The 20,514-nt window shown below is 37.8% G+C and overlaps 1 protein-coding gene and 8 non-coding genes across 11 annotated transcripts in view; 8 read left to right on the top strand and 1 right to left on the bottom strand.

Moving 5' to 3' along the window:
* LOC106083982 (serine/threonine-protein kinase NLK) overlaps window positions 1-20,514 on the bottom strand; it is a 440,409-nt gene that overhangs the window by 167,696 nt on the left and 252,199 nt on the right. The window lies entirely within an intron of this gene.
* Trnaa-agc (transfer RNA alanine (anticodon AGC)) lies at window positions 1,999-2,071 on the top strand. The gene has a single exon. It is a non-coding gene; the product is annotated as a tRNA-Ala (tRNA).
* Trnaa-agc (transfer RNA alanine (anticodon AGC)) lies at window positions 5,161-5,233 on the top strand. The gene has a single exon. It is a non-coding gene; the product is annotated as a tRNA-Ala (tRNA).
* Window positions 6,090-6,162, top strand: Trnaa-agc (transfer RNA alanine (anticodon AGC)). Its single transcript has one exon. It is a non-coding gene; the product is annotated as a tRNA-Ala (tRNA).
* On the top strand, window positions 6,356-6,428 carry Trnaa-agc (transfer RNA alanine (anticodon AGC)). Its single transcript has one exon. It is a non-coding gene; the product is annotated as a tRNA-Ala (tRNA).
* Trnaa-agc (transfer RNA alanine (anticodon AGC)) lies at window positions 7,007-7,079 on the top strand. Its single transcript has one exon. It is a non-coding gene; the product is annotated as a tRNA-Ala (tRNA).
* Trnaa-agc (transfer RNA alanine (anticodon AGC)) lies at window positions 12,511-12,583 on the top strand. The gene has a single exon. It is a non-coding gene; the product is annotated as a tRNA-Ala (tRNA).
* On the top strand, window positions 13,077-13,149 carry Trnaa-agc (transfer RNA alanine (anticodon AGC)). The gene has a single exon. It is a non-coding gene; the product is annotated as a tRNA-Ala (tRNA).
* On the top strand, window positions 14,927-14,999 carry Trnaa-agc (transfer RNA alanine (anticodon AGC)). The gene has a single exon. It is a non-coding gene; the product is annotated as a tRNA-Ala (tRNA).

The raw sequence follows: 20,514 nt of genomic DNA, 5'->3' as shown, positions 1-20,514 counted from the left end.
CTGCTAAAAATCTCACAAACTAAATCTATGGGGGAAAGTTCCCTATAGTTTGTTACCACATTTGGGTCACCTTTCGTGAAGAAGGGTATTAAGGAAATGTAAAGGAAATCGAAACAGAATTCCTTTAGAAGCAGTTATATAAAATTTGAGGGAGCGTATTTGTAAACCTCTTAGTATGTCCCATCCTGCCCAGGAGATTTGTTGGATTTTAAGCTTTCAATTCCCAATACTCAAATGGAGAATCTAGAAATCCATCTACAATACAAGGCATGCACCAACTCATGTTGTTGTAGCCACATTTTCAGGTGGAGTTGGCGATCCTCGTCAAACTCCTGTAGGTGAGTAAGCTCGTTCCGGTCCAAGGGACCGATCGCCGCGGGAACAAGGTGGCCATTGGTTATTTGAAGGCGCCAATAACCCGCCTTGTCATATGGTGCATCATTGGCACTCAGTATTTGTGCAAGAGCTGGTGCCAACCGACCTCTCACTGGCACTCTTGGCTTGATAGCGCTGATTGTTCGCAACTGCCGTTGTAACTACTCCGTATGAAGTATTCCACTATCCGCAACCTAGCTTACAGCTAAGCTTCTCATGACAGCAAAGAACACCACCCAGAGCGGACCTCCTTGTTCCGACCTGTGTATTGCTCACAACTATACCGCAGCGGGATAGCATTGTTTCTATCAAGCAACATTGTTCCAATGTGCGAAAAGCAATCATCATTGCTTAATTTGCAATTGGGTTTGAAAGAGGTGGATTTAAAAGACTTCGCCAAATACCACCATTGCTTAGTACACTTGACCTTTTCTAAATTCTGGAAGTCAAGGTTGTACGATTGTAGCTTCTTCGACTTACATAAATTCAAGTATTTCGTCCTGGCAGCATAAGCCTGCGTGAGCCTATCTAATCTTCATACCTAGAGTACAAATCTGATCTTCCGCAGACATATCTTCAAATAAGCAGTCATTGTCGACAAAGTTGCCCAGTCTATATATATCTCGTAGATCATTTTCCAATGAAGTTTATCCCTCTTACGTTCAACCCGTATATCGCTCTGATCAGTAGGAAGTCTGAGTTCAAGACAAAGACGCATGTGGTACGAATATGGTCTAGTGCATATCTCAAAGGAACTTTCACTTCAAAAGTTGAAAAATTAACAACTTAAAATTTAGTTAATCATATCTTTAATGGTAAGAAACCCAATTTTTGAATGGAAATATGTTTTCGAGTATTAGATAATCAATGACCATAATCGCTTACCACAATCAAGAGGGGAAACCCTTCCTCTACGTGTAGCAATACATTTTCTACATCAACTTACCTAAAAGAGAAATAAAAAATAGTTTTAAGTATATAGTTGAATATTTTTATAAAATCTTGAAACAAATTTTAGTTCTAAAAAAATAATTGACATCAATACCAATCATCCTATGGCCTCTACAATATATTCACATCGTTTCTGTAGACTGATATAACCACCTTTAGTAATAGCCCAATTTGTAAGTCTATAAAGGCGGTTACTAAATTTGACTTAGATGCTATGAACAACAGCAATACAAATTGGAATTGATGCAATTCTTTTCTGCATCATCAGTGTCTCTGTGATCATTTTTGAAATCTTTTTATTCCGTTTCATTGCTTTTCCCCGATGGATTGTGAATTTCAACTATTTTTTTAATATACTGATGAAATGAGAATAACATGAAATGAGAATAAAAATATTTTTGACTCACCATCTTGGTTGCGAAGAAAATCAGTATATCTGGAACTGAAACATTTCAAACAAAAATGCCTCTGACCCCATTCTACCAATGAACAAAGAGACTAAAAACAAACGAGTCAGCAATTGCTGCACGTCTCCATAGTCACTTACTAAGCATTGAGGGTTGGTTGTGCCAAATACTTTGAGACATTTACCAGCGCTATGTAGATTCATACGTACATGTGCTGCAGAAACTTTGCGTCAGTGGCTATATTTAATCACATGAATTTTGCAAGGGGGATGTAGCTCAGATGGTAGAGCGCTCGCTTAGCATGTGAGAGGTACGGGGATCGATGCCCCGCATCTCCAGAATATTATTTTTGGAATTTTGTCTTTGCTTTTTTGTTTTGCTGGCAAATTATTTATAAACCAATTAAGAGGTCATTGAACTTTATAAGGGGATGGTACCTTAGCTAGAAAAATACGTATCCCTAGAGGAAACTAAGAAGATAATACTATGGCAATTTCTCCAAATAGCTTAAAATTGGAAAAAAATGCAAGATTGAAAATCATTTTGTGGAATAGCTTGTTCTGCTAGGGTATCGCTTGTTCATGAGTGCGCTCTGAGAAGTTTGTCAGCAAAAATAGCAAAAATAATTGCTGTAACAACAAATAGTCTGCTGAAAGTGGGAAGCAATATATTTTTCTTTTTTTGACTAGGTTCGGTTAGGTAAGGTTGAAAAAAGGGTGAAGATATTAATCCGGCCCAAGCCATTATGAACATACACCCAAGCCAGTAATAGGCTTAAGCCCATTTCCAACGAATACAACGGGACTCACGGAGACACCGGAATTTTGGAATAATGTCGTTGATCGACGGTTTATAATTACGGAATTTATGGTGAAGGTATCCTTGAGGTGCTTCAAACCATTTAAGTCACCCGGACCTAATGGAATATTTCCGGCGTTACTACAGAAAGAGGCAGACTATCTGATGCCTCATCTGGCCTATATCAAATACAAACAGCATGCCTATGTCAAGGGAAGGTCGGTGGAGACTGCCCTACAAGAGGTTGTGCATTGAAGAGGTTGAATCCTTTGATGCCAAAACGTACACCCTGGCTGTATGCATTGACATCAAGAGGGCTTTTAACAATGTGCGGAGCGACACAATGATTCAATCCTTAGAACAGTACCGAGTGGACCCGGTATTTAGAGACTGGTTAAACCATATGCTAGGGAACAGGTGGACAACTTGTGTGTCCTATGGCATAAATATAAGGGAGAAAGTGTCGCACGGCACGCCATAGGGGGGCATATAATGGCCACTCTTATGGGTGACCACCATAAATGACCTATTACGGATGCTGGTCTCAATGTTAACCCAGAGAAGACTGAAATAAGCCTGTTCACGAGGAAGATCAATCTCAATAAGACGATTTCGATATCTGACAAGGTCAAATACTTAGGTATGATCTTGGACATGAAACTGAATTGGAAGTGTCATATTCAGGAGCGTACTGATGTTGGGCACTATGAAGACGGGCCGTAGGCTCGAAATAGGGCCTGAATCCGAGGATAGTCCACTGGCTCTACAGGAGCGTGATTAGACCAATATTTACTTACGCCTCAGTAGTTTGGTGGAATGCTAAGGACCATACAACAGTTTCAGATAACATGTTGCCTTGGCATAGGCGGAGCGATAAGGACCACGCCCACTAGGGCACTGAAGAATATTCTAGATATATGACCCATTGACATACAGATTAAATGTGAGGCAGCCACTGCGGCTATGAGATTTAAGACGATGAGAGAATGAATTGAGGATAAGAGCAGCTCATACCATAGCGGTATAATCAAGGCGACGATAGGAAACCCGGAAGCAAGAAAAGAGGTTTCCATTTGGATACCTGAGATGAACCTTGATGTAGAGTGAAAGGTACTGCTGCCTTGGATTGATGGAACCCTAGTATTGCCGTCTGAAAAATCATTTTACACGGATGTATCAAAGCTAGAGGACAGAGTTGGCCTGGGGGTCTACATTGAAAAATACGAAACTGCACGATCCGGGCGATCACGGAATGCGTGAGGAGGTGTGGTTCTAAGGCGAGGATGTCGAGTGCGAACATCTTTACCGACAATACAATTGCCATAAGGGCAATAACAACCAGGACGGTAAGGTCAAGAACAGTCTTACGCCTTCTCTGAGGATGGTTAAATCCTCATAGTTTCAGTGCCAGGCCATAACGGAGTAAAGAGGAAAGAAAGGACAGACGATTTGGCGGTCAAGGCCAGAGGACTGCCGTCAATAAACTTGGTTAACCCGAAGCCTTTCGGTTCGACGCAGTCCAAATTAGGGGAGTGGGCGACGAATGCGCATGCAACATTGTGGAACAGCGAAACGGTTGATCCAGATCGTGAGAAGACGAGGTTATTACTGAAAGGTAGTAAGAAGAAGGTCAGTATAGCTATAGGCTTCATAACGGGACACATAGGACAACGAGCTCACTTATATAAAATCGGTGCGGCATGTGATAGCATGTGTAGGGCATGCGGGGAAGATGATGAGACGTTGCAGCATTTCCTTTGTCATTGCCCAGATTTCGCTTCCAACAGATACCGGTACTTAGGTGGAGACACAATACCAGAAAAAAACTAACTAAGGGGAGTGGAATTGAAAACTATTGGTTTACCCAAAAAGTAATTGCGGATTTTTTAAAAGAAAGTAAATGCATTTTTAATAAAACTTAGAATGAACTTTAATCAAATATACTTTTTTTTTACACTTTTTTCTAAAGCAAGCTAAAAGTAACAGTTGACAACTGACAGAAGAAAGAATGCAATTACAGAGTCACAAGCTGTGAAAAAAATTGTCAACGCCGACTATATTAAAAATCAGCAATTACTTTTTGGGCAACCCAATATTAAGGATTTTGTAAGAAGCACGGAATTGCTAACTTACAATTTTCTTTTTAGAGGTTACTTTTAAGTTTTTGGAGCGCACAACAAGCCGATTACTGGCCATAGCGCCATGGGGCGGATTAATATCTGCACCCTCTTTTCAACCTAACCTAACCTAGTGGTATTTTCAGTTAAGGGATTTTTCACTTAAGCGGATTTAGTTGCTTTGAATAACATCAGAAATGAATGGTATTTTCCATTTAGTGGGATTTTTGACTAAAGCGTATTACAGTTATGCGGTTTCGATAGCAAACAAATTTAAACTTTTGCATACTTCATGCCATCTTTTTTTTCAAAAACTTTGCACAATAACTTTTACCAAATTTTCTACAATTTAATGCAATGCAAAAGTTTGGTTCCATATTGCTATGGTCATAGTAATGGTCTTAGCAATACTCTTAAATCGCAGGTAGTTTGAAAATCAACTTTTTCTTTTCGTCTAACTATTAGCCACTATTTTTTTAATTATTCCATATATAATTCAACTTAACACACAAGGGGATGTAGCTCAGATGGTAGAGCGCTCGCTTAGCATGTGAGAGGTACGGGGATCGATGCCCCGCATCTCCAAAACAACATAATATTTTTAGTTCAATTTTGTTGCCATGACTCATCGGCTATGAAATGGCTTTGCTTTAGAACAAAGAATAAAATCATCGCAGTAGAAGTGATAAACGAATGTAGCTTAGTTGGCTAACGTTCTATGCTAGGCGAAAAAAAGAATATTAAAAAGTTTGTTGCAAGGGATCGAATCCCCAAATCAACACAATCAAGCAGTAGTTTTGTTTAAGCAACATAAAAAAGTTTTAAGTATTAATATCAAATAATGAATAAACTAAAATGAAGTACTCATTTACTTAAAAATATCCTATAAAACATCCAATTGGAGTAAACATGAACTATAATGCAGATTTGAATGAATAGTATTTCATGTGAATGTAAGTTCAAACTTTATTTCAATGAAATAAATCTGAGATATTCTTAGTATGGAGTACTGCGAAATTCTAAGTAAAGACCAGTGAATTTGATTACTTGAATCTCATCAACGTTAACAACAATTGATTTAAGATTGCTACTGCAATCAAGAGACTTTATGATTTATTTAAGTGCTTTACATTCTTTGCAGTTAGCCATGGCAGATAGATGGCTTAAGGAGTATGAATATGGTAGCAAACTATAGAAAAAAAGAAGTGGTTTAGTGAACATATTGCATATACTTTACATTAGGCCATGGCCCGGTAAAAGCTATCAAGCTAAGTCTTTACTTGTCAAAGTTAGAAGGCAATTGACGAGATCCACATTACTAAGGGAGTAGTTTGAATAGACAATGCAGCCACAATTACGTGACATGATTGTGGATATCAAAATTGCTACCTAAACTGAAGACATGAGTGTTAAGGTTTACACTATTGAAGATTTTGGAAAAGGGGATGTAGCTCAGATGGTAGAGCGCTCGCTTAGCATGTGAGAGGTACGGGGATCGATGCCCCGCATCTCCAATCAATATTTTTTCTTTGTTTGTAGAATTTTTATTATTTAAATTTAAAACATTAAAATTGTTATTAAATATGTATCTACAGTAAACTTATCTCACTGCGAATATGACAGTTATCTTATCACATATTGGTGATTATATTCCAATACATTTGCCCAAACTAAGTAGTTTGCATTACAGTGGCTAATTATTATCATGGGGATGTAGCTCAGATGGTAGAGCGCTCGCTTAGCATGTGAGAGGTACGGGGATCGATGCCCCGCATCTCCAAAACAATTTTTTAGCAACGATTGAAAGGAAATTGTAGAAAATTAAGACAAAAGTTTTGTAGCAATGTTTTAGGAAATTCAGCTTTAAAGGGTTTGGCGAAAGGTAAGATGTAGCGAAAAAAAAACCCCTGATGCTGATGGCAGGTCATTACTTCTTGAAAATTTAAAGATTTTCCACAAAAATCATATTTGACAAATTTGTTGACATAATTAGCTGCCTTTAGTGGTTCACTACTTCTTTTGCTTAAAAGGTTTTGGGGCGTTATAATTGTAGACATGGTTTACTGACGTTATTGGGTCACTACCAATTCATGCCTGCGCTACAAGCCAATCATTGGCCTAAAAGTGTGTTTGTTTTTTGACAACTTGCAGTTGTCTATTTTTAGAAAATTTTTATACCCACCTCACCTCTTCAAGCTAATAACGAATGACGGTTTGGCTTTACAAAACCTGAAAGCTGACTTGCATTCATTATTGCAGCAAATTTCTTGGCCACCATGATAACTAGGGTGATTTATTACTACAAAAGCAATATCAGTATGAAAGTTGTAGGCAGGCAAGTCTCTTTGTTTGCACACAGGGGATGTAGCTCAGATGGTAGAGCGCTCGCTTAGCATGTGAGAGGTACGGGGATCGATGCCCCGCATCTCCAAAATGAAATAAATTTTTAGTTATCGTAAACATTTTATTTAAACTAGCTGAACCGGGCCCACTCCGCTGCGCCTTCTTTTACTTTCTATGGAAAAAAATATCCTTTGAATATGTATTTTCCACAATATAGAAGAGCTTTTAGTAAAATACCATGCTACGAAAATAGTGAATGTATTTCGCTTGACTAACAGTATAAGAATATGACACTATCTGAATCCTATATGATCTTTATTGGTCTATGAATTTGGGTCTTAAAAATCTTTATTGCAGCCCGATATTGTCATGATGTCCGATTTGGGGGTGTCTTCGGGGGTAAGGTGGCCCCCTAGACACTTGGCACTGAAAAAGTTATCAGCATCGTGCTCAAATACCTTTTATTATTGCCATTGGTTTAAGGGGAGTTTATGGGATGAGGTTTCCTCAAACGCTTGGCCTTAAAAATTCCTACTCTTTGGGGAGTGTTGGAAAAGCGGCGGTGCCTCAAATACATGGTCCCACATTTCGATATTAGATTCGTTTTCTACTCCCAAATACTTTTATTTGAGCCCCATATTGCTATGGTCAGTAAATAATTGCTGTTTGTGGGGTGTTTTGGGGAAGGGGTTGACCCCCAGAAAATTGGGCCCGAAAGTGGGTATCAATCTCGTGCTCTTCTCCCCAAAACATTTCAGTTGAGCAACACATTGACATGAGCTGTAACGATGTCGATTTAGAGGTGTTTTGGGATGAGGGGTGGTCCCCCAAACACTTAGCCCTGAAAATATCTCTACTCTCAGCATCGTTCTCTATTTTCAAATATAATTTTTTGAACCCCATAATGACATTAACCACAACATTAGAAATCAAATTCATTTCCTAATCTCAAATACATTTCACTTAACCCCTTATTGCAAAAGTCAGCAAATATCTCCGGTTTGGGATATGGGCCCTAAAAACTATCAATATCCAGATCCACTCCCTTTTACCCAAATTTTCATGGTGAGCAAATACGTCCCATTTGGTAGTTGTTATGGGTAAGACATCCCCCACACAGTTGGTCCCGAATGTTGATATCAGATTCGTGGTGTACTCCCAAATACATTTAATTTGAGCCCCATATTGCCATAGTCGCAAACATGAGGTTTGGTGAGTGTTTTGGGGGATGGGGTGTTCGTTCAGTGACTTTGCTCTGAAAAAATACATCTGATTCGTGTTCTACTCTAAAATCCCATATTGGAATAGTCAGCAAATACGTCCTATATGGGTGGTGTTATGGAGGTGGGGTGGCCCCATAGATAATTTTGATATTGATATCAGATTCCTGCTTACCCCCAAAGACCCTTAATTTGAGCCACATATTGCTATGGTCGTAAACATGTCCTCTGTTAGGGGTGTTTTTGGGATTGACGGCCCCCCAAACCCGTGGCCCCACGTTTGGATATCAGATTCGTATTCTACACTGAAATACCTTTTATTTGAGCCTCATATTGCCTCATATTGTGGACCCCCGGAAACTTGGCCCACCATTTGGATGTCCGATTCGTATTCTACTCGCAAATTCCTTTCATTTGAGTCCCATATTGCCATGGTCGGTAAATATGTCCGATTTAGGGGTGTTTTGGGGGTTGGGATGGTCCCCCCAACACTATGTCCGATAATTGGATATCAGATACGTTTTCTCACCATAAATACCTTTCATTTGAGTCCCATATTGTCGTGATTGGTCCAAATATATGTTTGGTAGGTTTTAGGGTGGGGCAGCCCCCCTAGGTACCCCATCCGAAATTTTGGATACCAAATTTTTATTTTTAGAGTACTAGAAGGGAGCACATAAAATGTCGCTTAAATCGCACCACCCAACACCGATATCTGGCGTTTCTGAAAATTAGGGTAAGGGGGAGGGTCCGCCCACCCCCCCCCCCCCCCCCCCTCCTCTTCGGATATCAAAAAATTTTGTACCGTATTTTCACCATCATTATGCACCATCAGTAAAAATTTTATGGAAATTGCTTTAGCCGTTTTGGAGTCTGTAAGGAACACACAAACCGAAAAACAAACATAAATTGATTTTTATATATAAGATTAATCTTTTCAAAGTAAGTAAGTAAATAAAATTAAAAAAAAAAAAAAAACAAGTAAAAATGCCAAATCTTGGCAACCCATCTCCGTTGATTCTGCAAAATTGCCATAATCAAACTTAATTGAACACATATTTGTATTACGTACAAAATTTCTGCCAATTAAGATACAAATGGAAGCTTCCAGGGCCATAGAAGACTAAACGGCAGATCGATTTATATGAGGTTTTTGACTGATTTAGACCGTTCTTGGCCAAATCGGACAAAAATTGCGACTTCTAAGGGCTCAAGAAGTCAAACAGGGGGTTAGTTTATATGGGAACCATATCCATATCTGAACCGATATGGCCTATCCGTTCGAGTGTTATCACGATTTCGACAGACATGTTCCTCCATGTGTCCACACCACATAGACGGACATGGCTATATTGCGACGATCAAGAATATCTATCCTACACAAAAAAAAAAAAAAATCACCAAAAATTTTTCAATTAAAAATTTAATTGAAAATTAAACCGTTAACAATTAAAAAATTAATTGATTCGATCACTTTTTAAATTGAATAATTCGAAAAAAAAAATTCATAATTTATGCCCCCATAGCAGCTATATCGAAATATGGTTCCAAATTATTTAAGGATATTGAGTTGTCTAACAAATACAAATCATTGTTCAATTTTGTAGAAAAAAATATTGGTCTTTTTCGTAGCTATGTCCAAATATAGACCGATCTGAAGTATAAATGACACGTATGTCGACAAGCCTAACATAAGTCACTGTGTCGAATTTTAGCGAAATCGCATTATAAATGCTTCTTTTATGGAGCCAAGACTTCAAATCGAGAAATCGGTCTATATGGCAGCTATATCCAAATTTTGACCGATCAGGGCCAAATTGAAGAAACATGTCGACGGGCCTAACACAAATTTCAGCAAAATCGGCGGATCGGCGGCGTTGACAAATTTTTTCACAACTTGTAAAAATATGCCCGGGTGTTTTGGGAAGTGGGTGGTCCCGCAACACTAAGCCTTGAAAATATATCAGCAACGTGCTCTATTCTCATATATTTGAACCCCGTATTGCCATTGACCTCAAAATTGGATATCAAATTAGTTTTCAAATCTCAAATACCATTCACTTGAAGCCCTTATTGACAAAGCCAGCAAATATGTCCGGTTTGAGGTATGGGCCCTAAAAACTATGAATATCGAGCTCCACTTTCTTGAAGATCCAAATTGTCTTGGTGAGCAAATACGTTCTACTTGGGGTTTGTTATGGTGGTGGGACGTCCCCTAGACAGTTGGTCCCGAATGTTGGTGTCAGATTCATGGTCTACTCCCAAATACCCTTCATTTTTCCATAGTCGACAAATGTTTCCGGTTTGGGGGGAAGTGTTTTGTGAGATGTGGCGTCGACTCAGTGACTTGGCTTTGAAAATATATATAAGATTTGTATCCTACTCTAAAATACCTCTTATTTGAGCCTCATATTGCAATGGACAGCAAATGCTTCCTATTTGGGTGGTGTTATGCGGGTGGGGTGGCCCCATAGACACTTTTCCCGAACATTGATATCTGATTCATGCTTTACTTCCAAAGACCTTTCATTTGCTTCCCATATTATTATAGTCGTAAATTTGTCTTCTTTGGGGTATGTTCTCGGGGATGAGCCGTCCCCCAAACACTTGGTCCCACACCTGGATATTAGATTCGTATTCTACTCGCAAATACCTTTCATTTGAGTCCCATATTGCCATGGTGAGTAAATAAGTCCTGCTTGGGGGGGACCCCCAGAAACTGGGGAGGACCCCAGTTTCTAGGGGTCCTCCCCTAGGGGAGGACTTTATCCCAAATTTGCATATCAGATTCGAATTTTACTCGCAAAAACCTTTCATTTGATTCCCATATTGCCGTGGTCGGTAAATATGTCCGATTTAGGGGTCTTTTGGAGGTTGGGGGACCACCCCGGTCCCCCAAACACTTGATCTGACAATTGGATATCAGATACATTTTCTAAACTTAAATACCTTTCATTTGAATCCCATATTGTCGTGATTGGTGTATATATATATTTGGTAGATTTCAATTACAGTCGTGATTCAAATTTTTGCCATTTTCAATAAAAATCAATCTAGGGATATTTCCTCTCATGCCGATTTTATGCCAATAATGAGAGATTCTATGTCAACGTATTGTCTGTCTTCTGCTTCATACACTTTAAATGAAAGCCATGACCAAGCACTTTCAATTATATTAAGGTCTGGGGAGCAAGGTGGCCATTTCAATAATGGCAGATTTCGATTTTCAATGAAGGATTTTACTTGTCGGGTGGTATGTATTGGTACATTATCTTATAGTGGAATCCAAGGAAGAGGACCAAACAAATCACTTAACTTTGGAAAAGCTGTTGCCAATATTTCTTTGTAGGTATTTCCAGTCATTCTTGTGTTTGAGAAGCTTAATTCAATCGTTCCAAAGTAGCTGATTGTCCCCCAGGTCATAACTCTAACTTCTCTGCTGTGATGACGGGTCAAATACCGTTTTTATACCTACCATCATAGTATGGGGGTATACTCATCTAGTCATTCTGCTTGTAACACCTCGAAATATTGACCCCATACAGTATAAATATTCTTAATCGTCTCGACATTTTGAGTCGTTCTAGCCATGACCGTCCTTCCGTATGTCGATTCACCTTAGCGGTCGAATGCGTATAGGAAACCGCCTGAAATTTTTAACAGATATTTAATATTGATGTACGTCGTTGGAATTTGCAAATGGGCTATATCGGTTTAAATTTGGATATAGCTCTCACATAAACCGATCTCCCAATTTGACGTCTTAACCTCTGGAAGCCGCAAGTTTTATCAGACTTGATTGAAATTTTGCATGTGGTGTTCTGATATTGGCAGAAGTTTGGTATGTAGAATGAAATTATCCATGGTTGGGGGTTCCCAAGATTCGTCCCGTCCGAACTTAGTACGCTTTTATTTGTTTCCTTTTTAAATCGTGGAAATGATAATTATATGGTCAAAGATTTGTCAAGGATTTCCCGTGATAGAGCTCTACTTCATCTGTAAGCGATTGTTATGAGAATTTTTGACTTTAAATGGAAATAAATTTAAAATTTTACCGGGGTTTAATTTCAGAAAACTGTTACGATGTATGTCTTTCTTATAACCGAACCGAATAGCTGACCTACATTGAACTATGTGACTACGAACACTTTACTTTACTAACTACCAAGCGGTATAGCTGACTTGCATTTATTATCATAACCATATTGAGACACTTTTTTTGGTCACTATTGGCAGTAGAGTGATTTATTACACAGCAACCAAAAATTATATCAAGTAAGGTTTGTTTAAATTCATATAGGGGATGTAGCTCAGATGGTAGAGCGCTCGCTTAGCATGTGAGAGGTACGGGGATCGATGCCCCGCATCTCCAAAACAAATTTTTAATAACCATAGAAAACAAATTTTAACAAAATCCTTCAGAAAAAATGTCGTACGATTTGTGAAGAAAATTGAATTAAAATAGTTGGATAGCGATAGAAGTTAGAAGTTATGATACGATATAGTATGACATGACCGTTAGACATGGTTGTCCAACAGTGGTTGATTACTTGCGTTTCTCCTCTATGTCTATGTGTTTATAGTTTGTCTTAATATGATTTGGTTTTCTTGTTTTCAGTATGTCTATTTTTGGAAAAAAAATTTTTACATCACCTCTTCTACCTAACAACAGTTAATTTGTTGGCTTTACAAAACCGGATAGAGCTGCCGTGCATTCGTTCAGTATTGGAAATATATAAGGCTAATTTTCGATGTCACTATGTGGAGCAGGGTGATTTATTATTACAACAGCATATCAAATGCATGGCTGCAATAAAAAGACCAGTTTCGTTGGATAAGAAGGCAAGTTTCTTTGATTTCATACAGGGGATGTAGCTCAGATGGTAGAGCGCTCGCTTAGCATGTGAGAGGTACGGGGATCGATGCCCCGCATCTCCAGAAAATATTTTTATTTGTTTACGTTTAGTGTTTTTAAATTATTTTTCATAATTGACTTACTTTAAGTTCTTTTCCTTCTTAACCTTCAAGTTAGTAATAAATGAACTGAAAGTACCTCTTCATGAAGTAAAATTGCCTTTTAATCCAACATTTTAAACAAACTTATGGGCTGATTATGGATTGCAACCCAACTTCAATTGAGTTGCCAATGGTAAAATTTGTTCCAGAAATTTCCATTTCTGTATTAAGTTGTCAGAGATGTACAGCGGTCGACCGAAACTCATGTATAGTTTTTTATTTTTTTAAATGACTCAAACTGAGTATTACTATGTATTGAAACCAACGACTCTTGAATAAACAAACAAACACATGACGTTTAGGGTGTGGTGGGTTTTTGTGTTTGACCCGCATGTTGCTTGTGAGTGGCGTTGATCCTGCTTTTTTCCCTTTTGGATGTCGAGTATATGATTTTGAGTGCGAGTTAAAGAAATAGCGATACATCCACAACAACGCAAAATTGCCATAAAATTTTGATATTTCGTATACTCATAAACTGCTAAACCGATTTTAACAGATTGTGTAGAATGGTACCGTGGTCAAAGTATGATAATTCATTTTTGCGACTGTTTGCTGAAAGCTGCGACTTTTTCAATTATTATTCTGTCTTGTGGGTTTTGTTCCTAAGTTCCGCTGGTTTTATGTACTTTCTTTGGACTGATGATGCCTTTGAAACAACTTAATGACAACTTAAATACCTTATCATACAGACTTGCTGTTATGCTAACTTATACTAACTAACTATACTAACTTATACTAACTCTTAATAACTCCTCATTATCAACATTCTTTTTAATGAGCTTACGACAAAGGAACTGACTCTGACTTCGGCACGTTTAACAACGTAACTCAATATTTGCTCTTCAGTAACATTTGGCAATGATAACCAAATCATTATTTTCACCAACAACAATGCGATTGCGTTTTTTTCTTCGACTCGATATACTAACACAAGTAGAAATGTTTGATGGGTTGCTAGCAATATCTATATCGTCAAAATCTACCGAGTCAGCAGTCAGATGTTTTGGGCATTAATGTACAACTGATCTTAATATCAATTCTATCTTAAAAAGCCTGAGGATGGCTCTCATATATGGGCAGGAGCTCTAAACACAGCTTTAGAGCTATTCAACTGAGGGAGAGCTTTGGTGTTCTTTGGGGACCCTTTTGTATTTTTTAAGCACCTTTGGAATATGGATAGCCTTGTATTGTTCTATTATTACATTCAAAATGTATTGTCTGAGGACATCTGTAGTAATATTCCTGATGTTAAGATGTTTACCAAGAAACTTTCCGAAAACTCACAACAATTTATAATTGATTGGCCGATTAAATGGACCATGCAATAGCGAAAAAATTCATTTCCTGCACCGACAGTTTGTATTTGAATACACCAATAATAGTCATGTTTTTTTTTTAAATAAATTTAAAAACCATTCGCTCTCTGAATGTATGTTCCGCAACTTTTAGAGCATGAATAATATGTTTGTGTTTTATACTCGTTTATGCCTATTTTTTCACAAAATCAATCACTTTCTGTCATATTATTAAGCCCAAGTTTTTGAATTTTAAAATACAAACTACTGGCTTTTTAATATAGTTGAATACCTAGTTAATCAATAATTCAATTTGATTTCGAATTTTCGAACACAATATGCAATTTTTGATTCAATTTAAAAACATAAACGAAGTGGGAATTTTAATGATTTTCGAGAAAGTGGGGGATGTAGCTCAGATGGTAGAGCGCTCGCTTAGCATGTGAGAGGTACGGGGATCGATGCCCCGCATCTCCAGGAATAGTTTTTTGGCAACAGCTAATATAAAAAATAAAATTTCTGCAATGAAAAACACTATTATGGGCTGCGAATGGCTAGCTCTGCAGAGTTATGTTATGCATGCAAGGTTTGTGATATGTTTTAGGTTAATTTGTAGGGCAGATGTGACCATTTTGTTTCATTATTGAAGCTTGTTTTTGATTGAAATTATATAACAGGGGATGTAGCTCAGATGGTAGAGCGCTCGCTTAGCATGTGAGAGGTACGGGGATCAATGCCCCGCATCTCCAAAATTTCTCATTTTTTAGTTCAATTTTTTTCTTTAATTTAAACGTAGTTACTTTTGTGGCAATAAAAGTCAGACTTGATTATGTGGTCCAACCTTAATATAAACAAGTAAAAAGTAAGAGCGTGCTAAGTTCGACCGGGCCGAATCTTATATACCCTCCACCATGGATCGCATTTGTCGAGTTCTTTGTTTGATATCTCTTGTTAGGCAAACAAAGAATAATGGATAATAATTGTTATGCTATTGGAGCTATATTAAGTTACAGTTTGATTCCTTTCATAAATGAATTGAATGCTGAACATTGTAGAAGTCATTGTGTAATATTTCAGTTCATTCGGATAATAATTGTGTCTTGTAGGGGCTCAAGAAGCATAATCGGGAGATCGGGTTATATGGGGGCTGTATCAGCCTAAAGATCGATTCAGACCATATTGGACAAGTAGTTGAAGGTCATGGGAGAAGACGTTGTACAAAATTTCAGCCAAATTGGAAAAGAATTGCGACTTCTAGAGGCTTAAGAAGTCAAAATTCCAGATCGGTTTATATGGCAGCTATATCAGGTTGTGGACCGATATGAACTATACTTAGCAAAGTTTTTGGAAGTCATAACAAAACACTTCGTGCAAAATTTCTGCCACATCGGATAAGAATTGGGCCCTATAGCGGCTCAAGAAATCAAGATCCAAGATCGGATTATATGGCAGTAGGTTATGACCCGATTTGAACCATACATAACACAGTTGTTGGAAGACATAACAGAACACTTTGTGCACAATTTCAGCAAAATTTGACAAGAATTGCTCTAGTAGCTCAATAAGTCAAGACCCAAGATCGGTTTATATGGCAGCTATATAAGATTATGTACCGATTTAACCCATACTTAGCACAGTTCATTTCATGCAAAATTTCACTGAAATCGGATAAGAATTGCGCCCTCTAGTGGCTCAAGAAGTAAAGATCCAAGTTCGGTTAATATGGCAGTTATATCAAAACATAGACCGATATGGTGCATTTACAATTCCAACCGACCTACACTAATTGGAAGTATTTGTGCAAAATTTAGCGCCTAGCTTTACTCCTTCAAAGGTAAGCGAGCTTTCGACATACGGACATGACTAGATCGACTTAAAATGTCATGACGATCAAGAATAGACGACTATTTCGAGATGTTGCAAACGGAATGACGAAATTAGTATAACCCCATCCTATAGTGAAGGGTATAAAAACGCATTAAGTTCGGTCGTGTCGAACTTTTGATACCCACCATCATGGATATATTTATTATCAAAATTTATTTTAACACTACTGTATCCATATTTATATCCATATATTCCGATCTTAAACATATTTGGTTCTGGTGCCGAAATTTTCTGCTAAATCGGGTAATAAGTGCGACGTTCATGTGATTAAGCCCTAATTCGGATGTTCGATCTATATGACAGCTATATCTAAATATTGTCCAATCCGGACCATATTTGGGTTGGATGTCGGGAGTCTTAAAGCACCTCACAGATTCAAATTTTACCGAAGTCGGGTAATGGATGCGCCTGTTATAAGCCTAAGATCCAAAATCGGAAGCTATATACAAATATGGCTGCTATATCTGAATATAGTCCTCTCTGAACCATTTTCAGGATAGACGTTGGGAGTCTTTATACAACTCACTGTTTCAAATTTCAGCGAAGACGGGTAATAAATGCAACTTTTATTGGCTCATGTCCCTTAATCGGCAGATCGGTCTATATTTCAGCTATATCTGAATATAGAACGATCTGGACCATTTTTGTTTCGGACGGGCTTAAGTTACAGCAAAATCGGGTAATAAATGCGCCTGTTATAGGCTTAAGATCCTAAATCGGCACATGGGTTTATATGGAAGCTATATGTTAATATGGTCCGATATACACCATATTCGGGTCGGGTAACGAGGCCCCTAGCGCAACTCATTGTTTTAAATTTCAGTAATAAATGCGCCTTTTTTGATCTTAAGGCCCGAAAGTTGAAGATCGGTCTCTATGGTAGATAGACTTAGAAGAACTCACTGTTCCAAATTTCAGCAATGTCGGGTAATAAATCCGCCTGTTATAGGCTTAAGACCCAAAATCGGCAGATCGGTCTATATGACAGCTATATCCAAATATGTTTCGATCTGTATCATTTTTGGGTCGGATATAAATAATAAATGCTCCTGTTATAGGCTTGAGAACCAAAATCAGCATATCAGTCCATATGGAGGCTATATGTTAATCTCGTCCGATATACACCATATTCGGGTCGGGTATCGAGGCCCTAGCGCAACTCATTGTTTTAAATTTCAGCAAAATCGGAGAATAAATACGCCTTTGATGGTCCTTAGACCCGAAAGCTGAAGATTGGTCTCTATGGCAGCTATGACGCTGAACGCCTGGGTTCGAACCCTGGCGAGACATTGAGAAAAAATTTTCAGCTATAGTTTTCCCTTCCTAATGTTGGCAGCATTTGTGAAGCACTACGCCATGTAAAACTTCTCTCCAACGAGGGGTCGCACTGCGACGCGCCGTTCGGTCTCGGCTATAAAAATATATAAAATATAAAAAGGAGGCACCTTATCGTTGAGCTTAGAATTCTACAACGATCCGAAATATATATACTTGTAGGGTCGGAAATGGATATTTCGTTGCGTTACAAACGGTATGACTAAATCCTATGTGGGTGGGTATAAAAAGATGTTCCCTTTAGAGAGGTCAATGTCGGATTGGAAAATATGCCAATTGAGTAAATGATGTAAGTAACAATATCGGCATAGGCTTTGAGAACACGAAGGAAGAGAGAACTGCAGAATATCTGCTACTAGTGTTCTCACAATAATAATGAATTAACCTTTAGGTTTTTTTTACATATTTTTGATGACTGAAGTCTGAGTTGACACATGTAAGCATTTGAATGTTATGGGCCCTTTTAAATCGATCTTATTAGTATAACGTTAGGAACTAGCAGGAGATTATTTCTTCTCTTTTTCCTTTCATCATGAACTAAAACATCTTAGTAAGTCTTATTACAAACTGCCGGTGTATCCTAACATACCAGCTAAACCTAACCTGACTTTCTTTCCTCAATTCACTGATTCACTGATCAACAGCAACATAACACGAAAATCATTTCCTCAATCTTCAAAATTAATGTACATTTGTAGACAAACTAAAATGCATAGTTGTGTTACCCGTAACTGTTGCCAAGTATTTGAGCCATCAAACGCATCATCATGAAGCGTTCCATCATTCTCAACCGCTGAAACTCCAGTTGTCTTGAGAAAAGCACATGCAAATCCAATAGAAAAGAACACAACAAGCAGGCAAGGTAAGAATATTTATTACCTTCAAATCAACTCTGAATGTGATTGATTACACTTTGGCAAAGTTGATATAAATCATTGGAGTTGTCTACCGTCATAGAACATTTAAATGGAATACTCCTCCTTACCCTATTAAGAAGACCAAAGGAAAGGCAATACAAAACAATGCAGCTAGTGGTGTTAAGACTGTGTAGTTGCAAAACAATCGTAAACTAAACGATATGAATGAAATGAAAAGAATAAAGAATTCTCTAACCATAATTAAAAGCAACTGACTTGAGCACCTGGAAAATTTCTGCAATAATCCGCAAAAAAAAACATTCCACACCTGAGGCCACCACATCTACCGCAACTGCCAAAGAAGATATGTAAAAATTTTGAGAGATTTTGTTTTAGCACCCATGACATAACTCGTTGAGACTGGACAACCTTGGGCGAAAAACCAACGAACAAAAGAAAGTAGGAAAAGAAGATACCTCATGCTCAGATTATGTTAAAATGAGATGTTGCATTTAAAACTTCAAGAAAAATTGGGAAGATATTTCACTTTTATAGAAAATTTGATGGAATATTTTTGGTGTTGCTACTTTCCCAGCTTCTGGTCTAAATTAGTTTATCAAACACATTTAATTTAAATATCAAACTGCCTGATCTGTAAATAGGACCACTTGAATAGTTTTGAGGGTGAAGGGGCCTTCTCTAGACACTTAGCCAACATTGAGATGCCAAATTCACACTCCACTCCCAAAAACCTACATTGAAAAAATGTTTGTCCTAGGTTTAAAAATTCGAGCCAGAGATTAGCAAATTTAATTTATAGATGATCAAGTTTTCAACCTCTTAAGGAAACATTATTCTTGGTGAAACAAATTTTCTTCATATTAAGAACTTTTTATTTTAAATGGTAGATTAATTAATCTTTAAATTTACGTCTTATCATTAGTCGAGATCGGACCATATAAAGATAAAGCTGAATTATAGACCGATCTGCCGAATTAGAATTGCAGGCCCATAAAGCCCCAATTGTTACCCGATTTCGCTGAAATTTGAAACATTGAGTTGCACTGGGCCTCTCATTGTCCGAACTAAACATAGTCCAGATTGTACCAAATTTGGATATAGCTGCCATATAGACTGATCTACCGATTAAGGGTCTTAAACCCATAAAAAGCTATATTTTCCTATTTCGCTGAAATTTAGAGCAGTGAGCTGAACTAGATTTCCCGTTGTCCGAACCAAATTTAGTCCAGATGGAACCATACTTTGACATACATTTGGAACATGGAGTTGCACTTAGCCACCCGATATCCGAACCGCCTATGGTCCGTATCAGACCATATTTGGATAAAACTGCCCTATGGATCGATCTGAAGATTTGGGATCTTAACCCATAAAATCCACATTTATAACCTTATTTCCTTAAAAATTTTAAACTGTGACTTAAATACATTTCAAGGTGCCTGAATCGAATATGATCCAAATCGGCCCATAATTGGTCACAAATGTAGATAGAGTAGGTTTATAATACAATAGGATAATAAATATATCCCTGGTTCGGCGCGGCCAAACTAAATGCCTTTTTACTTGTTTATTCAAATTTGGTTAGGAATTGCTTCCGATATATGCTTAAGAAGTACGATCGGATGATCTGTTTATATAGAAGCAATAGACACGGAATTAGACCATACTTGACATGGATGTTGGAGGTTATAGGAGAAATCATTACGCAAAATTTGGTAAAATCAAATAATAATTGATTTCCTAAGCGTCTAGGTCAAAAGGTCGGATTAAACGGGACTTGGAGGTGTTAGTAGAAATTAGGCAAATATCACCCAAATCGGACAAGAACGGCGCCTTCTAGGGGCTCAAAAAGTACAACTGGTAGACCGGTTTGCTATATTTCAGCTAAATCG

The sequence above is a fragment of the Stomoxys calcitrans genome, chromosome 1, assembly GCF_963082655.1.
Source record: "Stomoxys calcitrans chromosome 1, idStoCalc2.1, whole genome shotgun sequence".
Lineage (NCBI taxonomy): Eukaryota > Metazoa > Arthropoda > Insecta > Diptera > Muscidae > Stomoxys > Stomoxys calcitrans.
This window is presented reverse-complemented; position numbering and strand designations above follow the sequence as displayed.